The sequence below is a fragment of the Epinephelus lanceolatus genome, chromosome 24, assembly GCF_041903045.1.
Source record: "Epinephelus lanceolatus isolate andai-2023 chromosome 24, ASM4190304v1, whole genome shotgun sequence".
In the NCBI taxonomy this organism is placed as follows: Eukaryota; Metazoa; Chordata; class Actinopteri; order Perciformes; family Serranidae; genus Epinephelus; species Epinephelus lanceolatus.
This window is the reverse complement of record NC_135757.1, coordinates 18,611,199-18,617,096: the sequence shown is the minus strand read 5'-3', so window position 1 is coordinate 18,617,096 and position 5,898 is coordinate 18,611,199.

Genomic DNA, 5,898 nt, shown 5'->3' with positions numbered 1-5,898 from the left:
TGGCTACATAAATTATATTTTGCTAAAAGACTGAGGCTAAAGCTGTATGTCCAGGCAAAAAATAAGCATTCCCAACAGCTGATGATCATGAAGCCACTTTTTAATACCAACGCAACTCAAGGATGATTGTTTTTGAATGTGAATAAAGTAATTTAAAACAAAATAATGTAATTGATAGAAATAAATGTTGTAAAAGATAGGGCACAATCATATACTGAGGCTGGTGTTTCTCCTTTCCCTGTTTGAAGAGCGCAAGAAGGAGAGGATTTGAGCTGAAGGGGCTTTTAGGGGCTGGTCTTAACAAGGAAAGAGCAGAAGGATTTCTCCAACACACTCACACACACACACACACACACACACACACACACACACTCAAGAGGAATGGAAATGGATTTGCACTGGGAGCCTCTGGGGGCCAATATGACGCTGGATGCAAAGTAAAATATTTCCAGATCCCCTCTGAGCTTCTGCTTCGGTTAAAAAACTGAATTTAGATTTAGACCGCACTTATAGCCCTGCTGGATCATCTCACTGGCCACACACATGAAACAACATGAGCATGGATTTAAATCAGGACAGATTTTTTTTTTCATAAACACACAAATGCAAGCACCCAGACACACAGATACACACAGAGGAGCATGGATTTCTCTCTAGGGCCCGAGGGGACCGATCCCTGCCTCTTAATGATGACAGAGCCACAGAGATGGATTTACCGTGGAAGGGAGGGATGACAGAGGGCAGCCCTGATGGACGTTTTCACTGCAAACACACACGCACACACACACACACACACACACACACACACACACACACACACACACACAGAAGCACTCGATGTTCAAAAAAAATCAATAACATCCTTACAGAGGCATGGAAATTTCTGGTCTTTTCTCTTTTCCCTCACTTTCTCCAGTATTCCACAATCTTTTCATCAATACACACACACACACACACAATTTGTGTGTTAAGACCAAGACGAGTCATTGATGATACTGTAACACACTCCCAAAGAGACACTCCTGTTAAAAAACAGACACACATATACACCACTCGCCATCTTAACCCCATTACTTAGTTGCCATGACAACAATCCACACCCCATCTACCAAGATAACCATTCAAGCAGTACACCATGTGACACATTTACACGTGCACGCAGAAGTGATGGTGTGTGTGCAGCATTTCAGCCCAAGAAGAAGGCAGTCAGTGTGAACAAGTTCATCGAGCGTGTCTGTGTACTTGTGTAGGATTAAGGAAGTCCATATGATGGTGAGATTAGTGAAGCTGAGCAGCGATGATGTCATCAGCATCTGCCGTCGCTCAATTTAACTTTCTGTTTACCATTTTTCTGCGCAGTCTGTCAGTTGGTGTGTGGTAATCCATCATTAACTTTCAAATTAAGATATTTACAGCTAATTCAGTCATTCATTCATATTATTGAAACAGCCTGAACGTCTTCATTTTTCTTTATGTTCCAATAATGTGGTTACGTTTTCATTTAGATACAGAGGCACTGTCGAGTGGAATTCACGCATATATATTATTTATCATTTATCTTTTTTGTTTACTTATGAAAAAAATGAACAAATACTTATGAACAAACATTGGTAAATTCCCAATTACAGCATGACTGAAGGAAAAGTGGGATGAGAAATATGGTTAAATGTGCATATATGGTAGGGTTGGGCGATATTGATATTCCCCTACTGACAATATTGCTTTATGAAAAACAATATACAAAATTATTGTCCAGAAAAAAAGCTGAAGAGAGAGACGCAAATTGATCGAAATATCTATGGATTGGAGAAGCATGTATGTTACAATACCTATTATCGTTTTTCCTAAAGCCCCACTTATGGACTGTTGATTAGGGGTGTGGAGTAACAGAGCCACAATTTAATGTTGAGCTAAGCACAACAGGAAAGAGATCAAAATTCAGTCGAGGTAAGAGGGGGGAAGATACGCATCCTGCACGTTGTGTTTGTTTACAAGAAAATTCATGTGTTTTTTGAGGTGATGAGACAAGAGGGCTCTCTTAAGCCCCTTTAATACAGCCTGTTCAAGGCGGGAATGTTGCGGCTTGTTATTCTTGCTAAAATGTACAAACAAGGAAATGGAGGGCATTGTTGTTCCACCGTTAAGCTGGCAGCAGAGGTAGAAACAGAGTCGAGTCTCATAGAGAGGCAAAGAACCCTTGGAAAAAATATGTATGGTTTTTTGATGCCTTTTTAATTGTGCCATGAATTAGACATATGATGTTTGTCAATTTGAAATATAATTTTGCAAGTCCAATAGGTCGAAGTTTGTCGTTGTAGTATTTAGTTTTAAGTGAAACTGCTAAGTGAACCCTTATCCTGCTTGAAAGACATCACCAACACCTAGCTGGCTAGCCAGGTAACTTAGCTATGTTCCACGCACAACTGTAACTCGATCTCAAGACGACACATAGGCATCATCGCTTCAATGAGAGCGAAAGCTATGACATCACTTAATGTGATGTGGGAGGAATAGCATGCTGAGCCAAGTGCTACACTTCGTGGTGTTTGGCTTAATATCAACCCGCTTTGAAAATGTTTAATAATTAATCATGTTGCATACACTACCAGGGTCTCTGCAGGTTTCAACAAGTCAAATTTAAGACTTTTTAAGACTTTTTAAGACCTTAATGAATACAATTTAAGACCCATTTCACATCGATAATGGCAAAAAAGTACAAAAGACTTGAAGGAAAATTGGAGGCCCGGAATTACTTGCAAAGTATATGAATTTATTCACAGCTCTTTCACATTGGAATACAAAATGCTTAACCTAACTAAAAACACCAGAAACCTCTCTGTTGTGAACAAATTTTTTTTTGGAATTCAGAATAAAAAAAATATTGGTAAACTCTACAGCCAACGGCCATTGTGTGTATGTGTGTGTGTGTGTGTGTGTGTGTGTGTGTGCGTGTGCGTGTGTGTTTGCATGCACACAATCTCGGAATCCGGGAACATAGTCTGGAACAGCTCATCAATGTTCTCATTACCAGTATATGACTGGTGCTTAGTTACCGTATGAAAAGTCCATAGCACCTCCGCTTTTAGTGTGGGTGTAGACCCAAACGCTGTCCGGAGGTCGACTGGAGTTGCAGCAGACTGGGTCGCGCTGGACCTCGATGCTCCAGCTCCTGATGTGGAACAATACTGGCTGATTGACAGCGTTTGCTGCTGGCATTTTATGACCGCTTTATGTTTTTCTGATTTGCAATGGGATTCCAATGCCTTGATGCCCAATGTTCCAAGTTTTAAAGTTTTCTTGCAGAAAGTGCAGTGTGCTTCATATATTTTTCCATCCACCAGCTTCAACCATGTATTAAATTGTTCGTTCTGAAGCCACAAATCGACTGCTATGCTAAGCTGTCTGTCACAACACACCGCTGCGTGCGCACAGCACATTAGCTGGTGGTGTTCGATAAATTCTGACCGGGCAGCACAGGTAGCCTATTTCAGTTCCGCTTTGTAGTTACGTTATAGCGTCCTCAAAAATCGAAACATTTAAAAGCGAGACTGAAGTTTATGCATGTTTTAAATAAAAGTAATGTCAATAGATTTTTAAGACCTTTCAAAATCGTATTTAAGACCTTTTATGAGATTTTATGAGAATTTTAGCCTTAAATTCAAATTATTGGATTTAAGACTTTTTTAGACTTTTTAAGACCCCGCGGAAACCCTGACTACAAAATAGAGCTGTCATAACATTATACAGTAAAATCAAATAACTTAATAGAACAAATGCATGTAAATTAGGGACTATTTTAGCGAGGCTACATCCTTTTATCTAGCCTGAGTTGCACCTACTGTATACTGTATGCAATATGTAGGCCCTATTTGTTTTATTTTGATGTATTCCTTTTAATCTCTTTTCACCAGCCTTCACTATCAGGAAAAAAAACATGAATATATTTGTGGATTACAGTCTGTTGCAGGTCAGCTGTCAGAAAAGCCTCATTTTTGGAAAACTCATTCAATCTGATCATGGTAGGATTTGCAGGATGCTTCACCATTTTGATGGTGGATTTTTAGATGAGGTTACTTGAGGCAAACACACATATCTACAGCTGACTCCTAAAGGAGTGTTTAATAATGAATAAATATGTGGTGAACACCATTTATACTGTGTCAAAGTATCAGTGAAATATGATCAAAAATGAACGTCTTGTGACATTATGTATTGATTTTCCCTCTCCCTGCTGTCTCTCCAGCTCTCCTCCCATCTGTTTGTCTGCCTGTCAATCTTTCACACACTCTTGTGAATGAAGGGATCACACACACACACACACACACACACACACACACACACACACAGATAGCAGCAGCACAGCATGTTGTATGGTGTGGGCAGCTGACATTTCACTGCAAGCAATCTGCCAGTCAGAGTTGGATGCACTCACACGAACACACACTGATACACACACTCATACATGCAGATCTCGTCAGTGAATGAGGGATTTTTTTCTTTAGCCCGGTTTACTCGATCAAGCACACGTGTGCGCAGCATTCATATTACATAAGACTTCATTCCCTGCTCTGACTTTCTGCCATTTAGTTATCCATGTGTGCAATGAATCACCAAGCTACCACAGTTTAATATAGCATGCACGTGTGAACTGTTATGTAACTACCTAATCATCATTAATTAATTAATAGATGCCTCCTGTGTCCACAAAATGGTTCATGAACCTGCGAGCCAAAGAGATGAATACCAGCTCATTAACTGGCAGACCGTTCTAGTTCATAAACACACAATAAACACAATAGCAGCAGTTTTATAATCATATTTTGATGCACATTTTGAAATATCGCTTTAGAAAAGCTGTGTGGAAAGGACAAAATCCAAAGAACTTTCTCAATTTTGCAAAAACGTTTTTACGCTCACTTAAGATGGTTTTTGCCTTTGCAAAGAAAAAGAACTGATGCACTAAATGGGGTATAGAAACACCTTTGCTTATAAGATCTGATGTAGCAAACATTTAGCTCACATGACTCATCAGCTGTTTCCGCTGTCAGCGTCTTCCTGAATTTCCTTAACGACATATTTGTCTGTCTCTGAACAGCATGAAACATGGTCAGTGTTAGCTGACATGAAAGAACAATAAAAGTTACCCAACTGAAACAAATTCCTGAAGACCTCTCTTAAATTTTCTCTCATATATTGGAAAGATGTTCAAGGCAACTACCGTAAAACTTCAATTAAAAGCCTAGTCCCAATTAAAGGCCCAGTCCCTTTGTGGCCACACATTTAGACAAGTAAAGGCCTGTCTCAAATAGAAGCCTGGTCTGGTTGTCAAGCAGTTTATTTTCATACAAGTTCGGATTATTGACTACCCACTTAAGCTAACATGAGTTAGCTGTTTAGATCGCACATACAAATATTTGAGCTTTTGTCAATAAGGAGATGCTACACATCGTAAGCTTGGTTCATTTCGTTTCACTGAAACTATGAGCACCATAGAAGACCGTAATTTATTTAATTCATGACATAAAAACAAGTGGTGACCCCCTACCTCTGATGCTGTCATAAAGTCAGAATGTGTCCATTCCTCGATTACCCTGTAAGGTAATCATATTCCTTTAGCCCATAAGGATCCACTGATCAAAATAATCAAAAGTGTTTTCATAATAATTAATCTAAGTGATAATTATTGTTTCAACAGGATAAAGTTGTGTTGTGTCGGTATGCCAGGTGCCCTTGTTCTCAGGTGCAGTGAAACATAACACATAATTGATATGTTATTCAAAGCCTGATTTTCATACAAGTAATATTCATACTTGTTCAAAAAAACAAATTGATCATATTTCTCATCTTTGCTGAGCAACAGTTTTGTGTGAAAGGAATTAAAGGCCTGTCCCATATAGA